The following is a 15,969-nucleotide window of genomic DNA, read 5'->3' as shown; positions in this document are numbered from 1 at the left end:
TCTCCAACACCACAGTTCAAAAGCATCGATTCTTCGGCGATCAGCTTTCTTCACAGTCCAACTCTCACATCCATACATGACAACGGGAAAAACCATTGCCTTGACTAGACGGACCTTGGTTGGCAAAGTAATGTCTCTGCTTTTTAATATACTATCAAGGTTGGTCATAACTTTCCTTCCAAGGAGCAAGCGTCTTTTAATTTCTTGAAGAGGCCGAAGTGGAACGGTTCTGTGAAGACCTACGAGACCTTTTAAAGCCAGCTTTTTAACTCTCCTCTTTCATCTTTATCAGGGAGCTCTTTATTTCCTTTTCACTTTCTGCCATTAGAGTGGTATCATCTGTATATCCAAGGTTGTTGATATTTCTCCCAGAAATCTTGATTCCAGCTTCTGATACATCCAGCTTGGCATTTTGAATAATGTACTCTGCATATAAATTTAATAAGCATAGTGACAATGTACAGCCTTGTCATACTCCTTTCCCAATTTGAATCAGTTAGTTGTTCCATGTAACGTTTTAACTCTTGCTTCTTGACCCGCACACGGATTTCTTAGGAGACAGGTAAAGAGTTCTGGTATTCTGATCTCCTCAAGAATTTTCATTTTTTTGTGAGCCACACAGTCAAAGGCTTTGGCATAGTCAATGAAATAGAAGTAGATGTTTTTTTGGAATTCCCTTGCTTTTCATATGATTCCTACTTTCTTCAATTTAAGCCTGAATTTTGCAATAAGAAACCGATGATCTGAGCCACAATCAGCTCTATGGCTTGTTTTTACTGACTGTAAAGAGCTTCTCCATTTTCTGCTATAAAAATTATGATCAATCTGACTTCAGTATTGACCATTTGGGATGTCCATGTGTAGAGTCATCTTTTGTTACTGGAAAAGTAACAAAAGTCATCTTTTGTTTGCTGTGACCAGTGTTTTCTCTTGAGAAAACTCTTTTAGCATTTGTCCTGCTTCATTTTGTACTCAAGGCCAAACTTGCCTGTTACTCCAGGTATCCCTTGACTTCCTACTTTTGCATTCCAAATCCCCATGAAGAAAAGGACATCTTTTTATGGTATTACTTCTATAAGGTCTTTTAGGTCTTCATAGAGCCATTCAACTTCAGCTTCTTTGACATCAGTGACTGGGTCTAGACTCAGATTACTGTGATGTTGAATGATTTGTCTTGGAAACTAAGAGATCATTCTGTCATTTTAGATATTGCACCCACATACTGCATTTTGGACTCTTGTTGACTATGAAGGCTACCCCATTTTTTCTATGGGATTCTTGCACACAATAGTAGATATAGTGATATTCTGAATTAAATTTTCCCATACCTGTTCATTTTAGTTCACTAATTCCTAAGATGTTGATGTTCACTCTTGCCATCTCCTGCTTGACCACATTCAATTTACCTTGATTCATGGGCCTAACAGTTCAGGTTCCTATGTAATATTGTTCCTTAAAAGGCAGAGGAACCAGAGATCAAATTGCCAACAGCCACTGGATCATGGAGAAAGCAAGAGAGCTCCAGAAAAACATATATTTCTGTTTCATTGACTATGCCAAAGCCTTTGACTGTGTGGATCACAATAAACTGTGGAACATTCTGAAAGACATGGGAATACCAGATCACCTGACCTGCCTCTTGAGAAACCTGTACACAGGTCAGGAAGCAACAGTTAGAACTGGACATGAAACAACAGACTGGTTCCAAATAGGAGAAGGAGTACGCCAAGGTTGTATATTGTCACCCTGCTTATTTAACTTATATGCAGAGTACATCATGAGGAACGCTGGGCTAGAAGAAGCACAAGCTGGAATTAAGATTGCTGGGAGAAATATCAATAACCTCAGATATGCAGATGACAGTACCCTTATGGCAGAAAGTGAAGAGGAACTCAAAAGCCTCTTGATGAAAGTGAAAGAGGAGAGTGAAAAGGTTGGCTTGAAGCTCAACATTCAGAAAACAAAGATCATGGCATCTGGTCCCATCACTTCATGGGAAATAGATGGGGAAACAGTGGAAACAGTGTCAGACTTTATTTTTTTGGGCTCCAAAGTCACTGTGGATGCAGGTTTCAGCCATGAAATTAAAAGACGCTTACTCCTTGGAAGGAAAGTTATGACCAACATAGCATATTAAAAAGCAGAGACATTACTTTGCCAACAAAGGTCTGTCTAGTCAAGTCTATGGTTTTTCCAGTGGTCATGTATGGATGTGAGAGTTGGACTGTAAAAAAGCTGATCGCCGAAGAATTGATGTTTTTGAACTGTGGTGTTGGAGAAGACTCTTGAGAGTCCCTTGGACTGCAAGGAGATCCAACCAGTCCATTCTAAAGGAGATCAATCCTGGGTGTTCATTGGAAGGACTGATGCTAAAGCTGAAACTGCAATACTTTGGCCACCTCATGAGATGAGTTGACTCACTGGAAAAGATTCTGATGCTAGGAGGGATTGGGGGTGGGAGGAGACGGGGACGACAGAGAATGAGATGGCTGGATGGCATCACCGACTTGATGGACATGAGTTTGAGTGAACTCCGGGAGTTGGTGATGGACAGGGAGGCCTGGCGTGCTGTGATTCATGGGGTTGCAAAGAGTCGGACACGACTGAGCAAATGAACTGAACTGAACTGAACTGATAGCATTGGGGTTCACTTTTATGATGAGACACATCCACAACTAACTGTCACTTCTGCTTTGGCCCAAGCGCTTCTTCCTTTCAGTAGCTATTAGTAATTGCCCTCTACTCTTCCCCAGTGGCATAATGGACACCCTCCGACCTGGGGTGGGAGGGTCATCTCCTGGTGTCATATCTTTTCGCTTTTTTATGCTGTTCATGGGGTTCTCACATCAAGAATACAGGAATTGTTTGCCATTCCCTCCTCCAGTGGACCACGTTTTGTCAAAACGCTCTTCTATGACCCATCTATTTTGGATGGCTCTGCATGGAATGGCTCATAGTGTCAGTGAGTTATACAAACCCCTTTGCCATGACAAGGCTGAGAACAGGGTTTTCAGGCATATTGTTATGGAAAAGGCCAACATCTGCATCTAAAGTTAAATATTTAACCCTTACTTAAAGGTTTAGAAATGTCAACCTGAAGGCACAGAGTTACTATGTCAATATCTATTTATTGATTAATTATCCAATATATTCTCTCACCAATTGTACATGGCCATGAGAATTATTTATTGTATTATTTTGAACTTCTGGAGTGAATCATTTATCCTCACAGGGAGCTTTATAATAGAAAGATATTTAAGCTGATGATCTCTGCATCTATTGACTTTCCTTTGATGATGGGGCCCACACTCATATTAGTCTATGTGAACCTCACAACTAAAATTCATTCCCAATAGGGGACATCTTAAGTAGTGTCTAATAGTCTGAGATCCTTGTGATGCTGCATTTTGCATGTTGTTGTTTTCTCTGGTCTTTGTCAGTTTTGGAAGCTGAGTAAATTTGGTGCTGGGTAAGTGTAATTGTGTTTCATTCATTTGATTGATAATCTAATCCCAAAACACATTGCTGGAGTCTACAGCTTTACTATTTGCCTTTTGGTCAACTCAACACATAAACTGTTTTCTCATCTTTCAGCACAACCCACCAAATTAGGATCTTCTCTGAAATCCAAACACCGAGTTATTACATCAGGTTCCCAAAGTGGTAATTAATATGTTTTCTTTGGTATTACTTGTCTTGTATGTTTGAAATAACTTCCTATTCAATAATCATCTATTTGTGTCTTTTATAAAAGAGAGAGACATTGTTCAAAAGTATCATCATAAACCAGACTTGACAAAAATTTGTTTGCCTGAATCAATCAATAATCATTAGAATCATGTGAGTAGGCAGTTTGTGCTTGTTTTGTAATCATTAATTTTATTAATTACAAAACTTAATATAAACCATTGTAGCTATTAATCCAGTACTCTTGCCTAGAAAATCCCATGGATGGAGGAGCCTGGTAGGCTGCAGTCCGTGGGGTCGCTAAGGGTCGGACACGACTGAGCGACTTCACTTTCACTTTCACACATTGGAGAAGGAAATGGCAACCCACTCCAGTGTTCTTGCCTGGAGAATCCCAGGGACGGGGGGAGCCTGGTGGGCTTCCGTCTATGGGGTCACACAGAGTCGGACACGACTGAAGTGACTTAGCAGCAGTAGCAGCAGTAGCTATTAATATTACAAAATAGCAGGTTGATGTGTAAAAATTAATGGTATAGTGACTGGAAAGTGATCATTGAGGAAAGGTCTATGCTCTTGAGGATACTTATCAGGCTATCAAAAAATTATGACTCTCAAGCAGATATAAAAATGAACATATGTTAAACACTATATTTTAATTCATTCAGTGAGGAAACCAGGTATCTGTTAAAACTTCTTCAAAATAGAACCTGAAATGACACAAACAGATTGAGAGATAGATCATGTTCTTGGATAGGAAGAATTAATATTGTCAAAATAACTATGCTATGCAAAGTAATCTACAGACTCAATGCAATCCCTATCAAATTAGCAATGGCATTTTTCATAGTATTAGAACAAAATATTTTAAAACTGCTATGGGAACACTAAAGACTGAATAGTAAAATCAACCTTGAGAAAGAAAAATGAAGCTGAAAAATCAGGCTCCTTGATTTCAGACAATGCTACAAAGCTGCAGTCATCCAAACAGTATGGTACTGGAACAAAACCAGAAATGTAGATCAATGGAACTGGATTGAAAGTCCAGAGATAAACCTATGCACATATGGTCACCCCAGATATGAAGAAAGAGGCAAGAATATACAGTGAAGTAAAGATTGCCTCTTCAATAAATAGTGCTGGGAAAATTAGACAGCTTCATGTAAAAGTATAAAATTAGAACACTGCCTCACACCATACATAAAAATAAACTCACAATGGATTAAAGACCTAAATTCAAGGCCAGACACTATAAAAGTCTTAGGGGGAAATATAGGCATAACACTCTTTGACATACATTGTGGCAAGATTTCTTTTATGTTGTATTTTTTTAAACTTTTTATTTTGTACTGGGTTATAGCCGATACCATGTTGTGACAGTTCCAGGTGAATAGCAAAAGGACTCAGTCATACATATACATGTATCCATTGCCCCCCAAACTCTCCTGCCATCCCGGCTGCCACATAACAATGAGCAGAGTTCCATATGCTATACAATAGTTTCTCAGCCAGATTTTTTTTGATCCACCTCCTAGAATGATGAAAATAAAATAAATAAATAAATAAATGAAATCTAATTAAACTTCAAAGCTTTTACACAGTAAAGGAAACCATAAACATAACAAAAAGACAACCCTTAGAAAGGGAGAATATATTTGCAAATGAAGCAACTGACAAGGGATTAATCTCTATGATATATAATAGCTCATGCTGCTCAATATCAAAAAAACACAAAACCCAATCAAAAAATAGTCAAGAGATCTGAATAGACACTTCTCCAAAGAAGAGATATGGATAGCCAAAAAGCACATGAAAAGATGTTCAACATCATTAATTATTAGAGAAATGCAAATCAAAACTATAATGTGATATCACTTCAGAGCAGTCAGAATAGCCATAATCCCCCCCCCCAACACACACCAAATATCTACTAACAGTAAATGCTGGACAAGATGTGGAGAAAAGGGGACCCTCCTACAAAAAACAATAATTAAAAAAAATATATGCCCTCCAATGTTCACAGCAGCAGTACTTACCATAGCCAGGATGTGGAAGCAACCTAAATGTCCATGAGCAGAGAAATGCATAAAGATGGTATATATATATATATATATAATGAAATACTACTCAGCCATAAAAAGAAACAAAACAATGTCATTTTTGGTGACATGGGTGGACCTAGAGATTGTCATTCTGAATGAAGTAAGTCAGAAAGTGAAAGCCAAATATCATATGATATAGCTTATATGTTGAATCTAAAAAATATTATAAATGAACCTACATTTACAAAAGAGTAATAGAGCCACACAAGCAGAAAACAAATTTATGGTTACCAAAGGGGAAAGAAGGGAGAGGGATAAATTGGAAGATTGGGCTCAACATATACATACTACTATATATAAAACATTTAACTAATAGGAACTTTCTGTGTAGCACACGGAGCTCTTAAGTGATATGTATTGGATAGGAATTTGAAAAAAAGTGCATATATGTATGTGCATAATTGATTCACTTTGCTGTACACCTAAAACTAACACAACATTGTAAATCAAAATTGATTAAAAATTAGTTATAAGTAAACATTTCTTGAAACAAATGTGAATAAATATATAAGTGAATGGACGGCTTAAGGAAAACAAAGAGAAAGAGAGGGAGCCCAAAGGACCAATATAATAATAAGAGCTCCGAGACAATGAACAGTATGGGGTGTGCTTAACATAGGCAATCATAGTTGTAAAACATTTTAAAGACCGTTAAAGTCTAGATACAAGTTACCTAGAGAATTACACAGATGACCTAGAGAGATCTTCTAGGCAGCATACATGTTTTAAAATTACACTTTTTTTTTCTCTATAGTGGCAGGAAAGACAAGGTGAAGATAAAACTGTCTACTCTTCTAATCACAAGAACAATTTGCTGGATGACATATCTGCATATCTCTACATAGAGATAGATGGATGAGCCAATTAAAGAACATTAGAAGATATGGTTAAAGCAACAATAGCAAGAATTATAATCAGAAGCGAGACTACATTAAAAATAAGATATCAGGATTTTGAAGCTTAATCATCTGGTATTTTAAATGATATGAGAAGTGTGAAGTGCTGATTATGATTATTTTAACCAGAACATACAAATTTACATGACACACATGTGTGTTCAGATAAATTTTTTTCAGTTCAGTTCAGTTCAGTTCAGTTGCTCAGTCGTGTCCGACTCTCCGCGACCCCATGAATCACAGCACGCCAGGCCTCCCTGTCCATCACCAACTCCGGGAGTTCACTCAAACTCATGTCCACAGAGTCGGTGATGCCATCCAGCCATCTCATTCTCCGTCGTCCCCTTCTCCTCCCGCCCCCAACCTTTCCCAGCATCAGAGTCTTTTCCAGTGAGTCAACTCGTCGCATGAGGTGGCCAAAGGATTGCAGTTTCAGCTTTAGCATCAGTCCCTCCAATGAACATCCAGGATTGATCTCCTTTAGAATGGACTGGTTGGATCTCCTTGCAATATAAGGGACTCTCAAGAGTCTTCTCCAACACCACAGTTCAAAAGCATCGATTCTTCGGCGATCAGCCTTCTTCACAGTCCAACTCTCACATCCATACATGACCACGGGAAAAACCATTTGCCTTGACTAAACGGACCTTGGTTGGCAAAGTAATGTCTCTGCTTTTTAATATACTATCAAGGTTGGTCATAACTTTCCTTCCAAGGAGCAAGCGTCTTTTAATTTCATGGCTGCAATCAGCATCTGCAGTGATTTTGGAGCCCCAAAAAATAAAGTCTGACACTGTTTCCACTGTTTTTCCATCTATTTCCCATGAAGTGATGGGACCAGAAATTTTTTTAGTTACTGTTATTATTCCGTTCCGTTCCGTCGCTCAGTCGTGTCCGACTCTTTGCGACCCCGTGTACTGTAGCCTACCAGGCTTCTCCGTCCATGGGATTCTCCAGGCAAGAATACTTGAGTGGGTTACCGTTTCCTTCTCCAGGGGATCTTCCCAACCCAGCAATAGAACCCGGGTCTCCCGCATTGGAGGCAGACACTTTAACCTCTGAGCCACCAGGGAAGCCCACTGTTATTATTAATATTATCAAATCAACGAAAAGGAAAGGAGGTTTTGATTAAAAGAGGTGATTTTGGTAAGAGCACTTTGAGAAAGGGAAGATCTGAAAGGGGTGGTCCCTGGGGGAATTCAGACCTTTGAGGGTGAGTGAAAGAGAAGATGCAGAAAATGGGATGGCACCTGAAGAATCTGACCCACTTTTAGCTCTCCCTGACTAAGCCTTATGTGATATCCTTGTCCCCTGGGCAGACTATGCTAATTTTAGAGAAAGACAGAGCTGAACCCCCCTCCTTCCAGACTCAGTAGATGTGAGCATTTTTCTTAAGAGCAAAGGCTGTTGGCTACTTTCCTTTATGCTGGGCTTCAACTTTTACTGTTTCTCTTTCTTGCTGAAATATTAGGATGTGAGTCCACAGTTCAAGTAAAAGGTGAAGGTTAATGAGAGCTTCGTTTGCGAATTTCTACCTTCTGGTTTTACATTGAGGAAGCATCAGGAAGGCACTTCATATTCCTTTCTCTGCCAGTGTTTCCCTCACACACGACTCAGGGTCATGAGCTCTTTGGTGGGTGTTTGGGTGTCTTTCCAAAAGCATTTTCCTTGTTAACCTGAGTATTAGAGATCAGACATGGTTACCCTGAAAAACATTTATAGATGGATGACCAAATAATGTACTGTACAAGCCAAGATTATTGTGAATAAGAAGGAATAACCTGTGACCGCCTCAGGCAAGAGGAACATATGGTCACCATGTGTAGCATGCATCATGTCCCCACATTCCCCCAGGGTAAAGCCCAGATTCCTACACTTGGCTTATAGAGCCTGTGTTTGTCTCCAGGCTATCCCTCTGTGTTTTTGGATGTTTTCTATCATTAGGTAACCAAACCCAAACTTTCACATACCTCTCAGCCTTTCTACCAAGAGTGTGCTACCTCTTACCTCTGTTCACACAAACAACACATAGTTGGGCTATTAGCTCTCAATTCACTTCTTAAGAGAAATTGGATGTAATTTTAATCCTTGTTCCCCTTATCAAGGTGCTTTTCCCCTCTAGCCCTTTCAATATTTATTAAACAGATTTTTTTCCCCTGTTTGATGTTCACCGAGATTTCTTGGTGTGTGTTTTTGTGTGCACTGTTAATTTTGGAAAATTCTCAGGCATTCAAATATTTCTTTTGCTTTTTTCTTCTCTTTGTATTCTCATTCGGTGTACGTTCTAACTTCTGGAGTATTTCAACAAGTCTTATTCCATTTCTTAAAAAAATTTTTTTGTCTTTAATTCTTGTTTGAAAACTTTCTATCACAATATTTTTGAACTCATTGATTCGTTCCTTGGCTGTGTTCACTCTGCTAATGTGCTAATCAATGCCATCTTTATTTCTCTTATAGTGTTGATTTCTTGAATTTCTTTTGGATTCTCTCTTGATGTTTCCATTTCTCTGCTTATATCACCCACCTTACTTGCATATTGTCTGCTCTTCCATTAAAGGCTAATATGTTGCTCATAGTTGTTTCAAATTCTCTTATTGATATTTCCAAAATTGGTATCATATCTCAATCAGGTTATGATGAATGTTTGGTCTCTTCAGACTGCAGTTTTCCTTTTAGTGAATTTGACTAATCCTTAGCCTTTTCTTCTTTTTCCCTTTACACTTCATATGAGACAGGAAGATCAGAGGGGACTAGAGTTGGTTAATTGCTCTTTCCCCAGGTGAGAGAAGGCTTTTTCAATGAAAAGGAAGCTGTTGTTATGAACAATCATTTGGGAACTTTTAAAAATGTTTTCTTTCTTTCTCTCCCTTCTCAAGACAGGAAGAAATTTTCTCCACTATTCGTTATGACACCTCCTGGTAGAATTCCTGGATATAAAGGAAATGTTGGGAACCTTTTATCTCTGGGTCCCCAGGAGAATGTAACACTTAAACTTATCCACTCTGAGCATCCAGCCATTTCCTGAAATTATCACTGAAATCTTTCTATCAATTCCTGGTTTCAGTAATTTCTGCTTCAGATAATCTGTTCTTGGCTGTGATTCTTCATATTTGCCTATCTCTCCAGATATGGGGAATTTCTTTGCCCTGTGACCTCAGCTGTCTGATGGAGTAAAGAAAAAAAAATTATTGCCTTTGTAATTGTTTCAAATTTTCTATTTATGAAGATAGTGTGATGACTTACCAGCTCTTTGCATGTTGGATCTTGCTTTAAAAGGTTTTTGTTAACATTCCATCTTGATAAATTGACAAAGTTTTTGAGTATATCTTCCAGGTTGCTGTGAAAGTCTTTGAAGATGTGGTTCTCTATTAGCTCTTGCATTGGAACAGAGATAAGATAGGTCATGATTGAATGAATTTCCTCTTTGGGGTGAGTGGTGCCTCTTGGCCATAAGACCTAGATGGAGGACTGATTTCATACATGAGAAATCCATGCCTCTTCCAGAGCGAAGCCTGAAGCCCCCATCCCAGGAACCTCAATTTCCCGTTTGTAAAAATGAACTTTTAGAGGTTTTCAGAGTCATAAAAATATCCCTTACCAAAAAAAAAAAAAATGACCACAGTACTGTGACAGGTTTATATCTTTATGTTTCTATATAACCTATAGAACATTTTGGTATCTTTTAATGTCTTTTTCTGCTAGTTTTCATATTTGTGCTAGGCTTTCCAGTTGTGATTTATAATTGATAAATCAAATAATTGATTTATTCATTCATGGTGGAGTTTCTTTCCTGCATATTTACATCATGCTTGCTTGGTTGCTCGGTTGTGTCCAACTCTCTGCAACCCCATGGACTGTAGCCACCAGGCTCCTCTGTCCATATGATTTTTGGGGCAACAATATTGGAGTGGGTTGCCATTTCTTCCTCCAGGAGGTCTTCCCAGCCCCATGGATTGAACCTGTCTTCTGCATCTCCTGTATTGGCAAGCAGTTTGTTTACCACTGAGCCACCTGAGAAGTCCATGCTGGGTGATATTTTATTGGATGGCAAAAAATTGTAAATCTTACCTTTCTGTATTTTGGATATTTTTGTTTTAAACTGTCTGATTCTTTCAGATTTTGTTCTTAAGATTTGTTAGAACCAGGGAACTGTTTAGTTTAGGACTAATTATTCCCCAATCCTCTTACCTAATGCCCCATGAATCTTGAAATTTTTCAGTATGGTTCTTAGAAGAGACTATGATCCTTGACCTTCTGTGAGCACTTGTCACTCATGAATCTAATTGTTTCTGGTGGCTTTTCCCTCTGCCCTAAGTATGATCTCCATGTGCTAATGCCAGCTAGTATTCAAGGAAGCCCTACTGCAGATGTCTGAGGTTCTTTTTCTGTGCAGTGCTCTCAGCTATGTTATTTTTCCTCCTGTGAACTCAAGGCATCTTGGTGTTTAAGGACCCCTGCCTCTGTGTCATCTTAGGAAATCACCAGGCTTCTGCTGGTTTTCCTTCTCTGTGCCACAGAAAAACCTCCCAAAACTGAGGCAATCATATTTTTCATCATTTAGGAATTAGTTTCCTTTTCCTGATTTTCAGTGCCTTGTAAACTATTGTTTCACGTATTTTCAAATTTGGAGAGGGTGAGTTGCAGGGAGAGTAGATCAGTCCTATTAATCTATTTTGGTCAGAAAACAATAGAATTTTAAAAATTTACATTGTAATTTTTTAGGAACATGTATTTGATTTATAATACACATAGCATTTATATTTTATTCAACAATCTTGGTAAATTCGCATTTCCAGAATCAGTTCAATTCAGTTCAGTCGCTCAGTTGTGTCCAACTCTTTGCGACCCCATGGACTGTGACAGGCAAGGCTTCCCTGTCCATCACCAACTCCTGGACCTTACTCAAACTCATGTCCATTGAGTCGGTAATGCCATCCTACCATCTCATCCCCTGTCGTCCCCTTCTCCTCCCACCTTCAATCTTTCCCAGCATCAGGGTCTTTTCACATGAGTCAGCTCTTCACATCAGGTGGCCAAAATATTGGAGTTTCAGCTTCAGTATCAGTCCTTCCAATGAATATTCAGAACTGACTTCCTTTGGGATGGACTGGTTTGATCTCCCTGCAGTCCAAGGGACTCTCAAGAGTCTTAGCCAACACCACAGTTGAAAAGCATCGATTGTTTGGTGCTCAGTTTTCTTTGCAGTCCAACTCTCACATCCATACATGACTACTGGAAAAACCATAGCTTTAACTAGATGCACATTTGTTGGCAAAGTAATGTGTCTGCTTTTTAATATGCTGTCTAGGTTGGTCATAACTTCTCTTTCAAGGAGTAAGCTTCTTTTAATTTCATGTCTGCATTCACCATCTGTAGTGATTTTGGAGTCCCCCAAAATAAAGTCTGTCACAAAATAATAAGCAGTGACAAACAGATCTTTCTCCATCTATTTGCATTGAAGTGATGGGACTGGATGCCATAATCTTAGTTTTCTTAATGTTGAGTTTTAAGCCAACTTTTCCTCTCTCCTCTTTCACTTTCATCAAGAGGCTCTTTAGTTCTTCAATTTCTGCCATAAGTGTGGTGTCATCTGGGTATCTGAGGTTATTGATATTTCTCCTGGCAATCTTGATTCCAGCTTGTGCTTCATCCAGTCTGGCATTTTGCATGATGTACTCTGCATATAAGTTAAATAAGCAGGGTGACAATATACAGCCTTGATGTACTCCTTTCTCTATTTGGAGCCAGTCCAGTGTTCTATGTCCAGTTCTAACTGTTGCTTCTTGGCCTGCATACAGATTTCTCAAGAGGCAGGTCAGGTGGTCTGGTATTCCCATCTCTTGAAGAATTTTCCACAGTTTGTTGTGATCCACACAGTCAAAGGCTTTGGCATAGTCAATAAAGCAGAAGTAGATGTTTTTCTGGATCTCTCTTGCTTTTTCTATGATCCAATGGATGTTGGCAATTTGATCTCTAGTTCTTTTGCCTTTTCTAAATCCAGCTTGAACATCTGGAAGTTCATGATTCACGTACTATTGAAGCCTGGCTTGGAGAATTTTGAGGATTACTTTGCTAGTGTGTGAGATGAGTTATTTCTAGAATAATATTTAAACTTTCTGTGGGTATTAATGCATCACCTGAAAAAAACAGATATTCTTCCTTGTTTTCAATCTTGGTGCCTGTCAACAAAAGTTCAGTGAACAGTCAAAGAAGAAAAGAGAAAATTTTATTCAGGCCAAGTGCAGGATTATAAGCTAAAAGATAGACTCTCAGAAACCTCCTAGAACTGTTTTGTCTGTTAGAAGTTGAAGGCACTGTCATACACATTTTTGAAAAAAAAAAAAAAAAACCTGTGCATCTAATGACATACTGGTATTTTACATAAAGTTTATTGAGGATACATAGTTCTGGTAAGCAGGGACAAAGGGAGCAGCAAGTCCCTATGATCCCCTACGAGAATTGGGAAAGAAAGTTATTCTTTTAAGAAATTACACTGCTAGTGTCAAAAGAAAGAAAGGGAAAAAAAAAAAAACCCTGATCTTTATGGTCAGCATGTACTCCCATCTTTGAGGTGGTTTGGTTAATGTTTGCACACTGCGCTGCACACAAGAGTGGGAAGGAGGAGGCCCAGATGGACACCCAGAGAGTATTTTGTTTAATTTTTTGTATTGCCTTAAAATACACACTTTATTTCATCATGCTGCATATTCTTGACTTTTACACTTGATAAGTTCTTTAGAAAAAGAAGTGGTGGGAATGAATATATTACCTAAAAACTGGAACGAAGTTTTTGGCCAATACAAAATCTTGTTTCAAACGCTTTCTAGTTTCTTCTTGTCTGCTGACTTTTCTCTCTGGGATTATTTTGTTTTATTTTACTTTTTCTTTGAAGAAGGTTTCTTACTATTTCTTTTCTTTAAATTAATTAATTTTAATTGGAAGCTAATTACTTTACAACATTGTAGTGGTTTTTGCCATACCTTGACATGAATCAGCCATGGGTGTACATGTGTTCCCCATCCTTAACCCCCCTCCCACCTCCCTTCCCATCCCATCCCTCAGGGTCATCCCAGTGCACCAGCCCTGTCTCATGCATCAAACCTGGACTGGCGATCTGTTTCACATATGATAAAACACATGTTTCAGTGCTATTCTCTCAAATCATCCCACCCTTGCCTTTTCCCAAAGAGTCCCCAAAACTGTTCTATACATCTGTGTCTCTTTTTCTGTCTCACATATAGGGTCATCATTACCATCTTTCTAAATTCCATATATATGGATTATTATACTGCATTGGTGTTTTACGTTCTGACTTACTTCACTCTGTATAATAGGCTCCACTTTCATCCACCTCATTGAAACTGATTCGAATGTATTCTTTTTAATGGCTGAGTAATATTCCACTATGAGTATGTACTACAGCTTTCTTATCCATTCATCTGCCAATGGATATCTAGGTTGCTTCCATGTCCTAGCTATTATAAACAGTGCTGCGATGAACATTGGGGTACACGTGTCTCTTTCAATTCTGGTTTCTTCAGTGTGTATGCCCATCAGTGGAGTTGTTGGGTCGTATGGCAGTTCTGTTTCCAGTTTTTTAAAGAACTGTTCTCCATAGTGGCTGCACTAGTTTACATTCCCACCAACAGTGTAAGAGGGTTCCCTTTTCTCCACGCCCTCTCCAGCATTTATTGCATGTAGACTTTTGGATAGCAGCCTTTCTGACTGGTATGAGATAGTACCTCACTGTGGTTTTGATTTGCATTTCTCTGATAATGAGTGATGTAGAGTGTCTTTTCATGTGTTTGTTAGCCATCTGTATGTCTTCTTTGGAGAAATGTCTGTTTAGTTCTTTGACCCATTTTTTGATTGGGTTGTTTCTTTTTCTGGTATTGAGCTGTATGAGCTGCTTCTACATTTTTTAGATTCTTTGTCAGCTGCTTCATTTGCTATTATTTTCTCCCATTCTGAAGGCTGTCTTTCACTTTGCTCATAGCTTCCTTCATTATGCAAAAGATTCTAAGTTTAATTAGGTCCCATTTGTTTATTTTTGCTTTTATTTCCATTACTCTGGGAGGTGGGTCATAGAGGATCCTGCTGTGATTTATGTCAGAGAGTGTTTTGCCTATGTTTTCCTCTAGGAGTTTTATAGTTTCTGGTCTTACATTTAGATCTTTAATACATTTTGAGTTTATTTTTGTGTATGGTTTAGAAAGTGTTCTAGTTTCATTCTTTTACAAGTGGTTGACCAGTTTTTCCAGCACCACTTGTTAAAGAGATTGTCTTTTCTCCATTGTATATTTTTGCTGCCTTTGTCAAAGATAAGATGTACACAGGTGCGTGGATTTATCTCTGGGCTTTCTGTTTTGTTCCATTAATCTATATTTCTGTCTTTGTGCCAGTACCATACTGTCTTGATGACTGTAGCTTTGTAATATAGTCTGAAGTTAGGCAGGTTGATTCCTCCAGTTCCTTTCTTCTTTCTCAAGATTGCTTTGGCTATGTGAGGTTTTATGCATTTCCATACAAACTGTGAAATTATTTGTTCTAGGTCTCTGAAAAATACCATTGGTAGCTTGATAGGTATTGTATTGAATCTAAAGATTGCTTTAGATGCCATCCAACCATCTCATCCTCTGTCATCCTCTTCTCCTCCTGCCCTCAATCTCTCCCAGCAACAGGGTCTTTTCCAATGAGTCAGCTCTTCATGTCAAGTGGCCAAAGTACTGGAGTTTCAGCTTCAACATAAGTCCTTCCAATGTACATCCAGGACTGATTTCCTTTAGGATGGACTGGTTGGATCTCCTTGCAGTCCAAGGGATTCTCAAGAGTCTTCTCCAACACCACAGTTCAAAATCATCAATTCTTCTGCACCCAGCTTTCTTTATCGTCCAGCTCTCACATCCATACATGACTACTGGAAAAGCTACAGCCTTGACTAGACAGGCCTTTGTTGGCAAAGTAATGTCTCTGCTTTTTAATATGCTGTTTAGGTTGGTCGTAAGTTTCCTTCCAAAGAGTAAGTGTCTTTTAATTTCATGGCTCTAGTCACCATCTGCAGTGATTTTGGAAACCCCAAAAATAAAATCTGCCACTGTTTCCACTGTTTCTCCATTTGCCATGAAGTGATGGGACCAGATGCCATGATCTTTGTTTTCTGAATGTTGAGCTTTAAGACAACTTTTTCACCCTCCTCTTTCACTTTCATCAAGAGGCTCTTTAGTTCTTCTTCACTTTCTGCCATAAGTGTGGTGTCATCTGGGTATCTGAGGTTATTGATATTTCTC

This window comes from Moschus berezovskii, chromosome 1 (assembly GCF_049115385.1).
Source record: "Moschus berezovskii isolate FMDL1 chromosome 1, NW_MosBer_1.0, whole genome shotgun sequence".
In the NCBI taxonomy this organism is placed as follows: domain Eukaryota; kingdom Metazoa; phylum Chordata; class Mammalia; order Artiodactyla; family Moschidae; genus Moschus; species Moschus berezovskii.
This window is presented reverse-complemented; position numbering follows the sequence as displayed.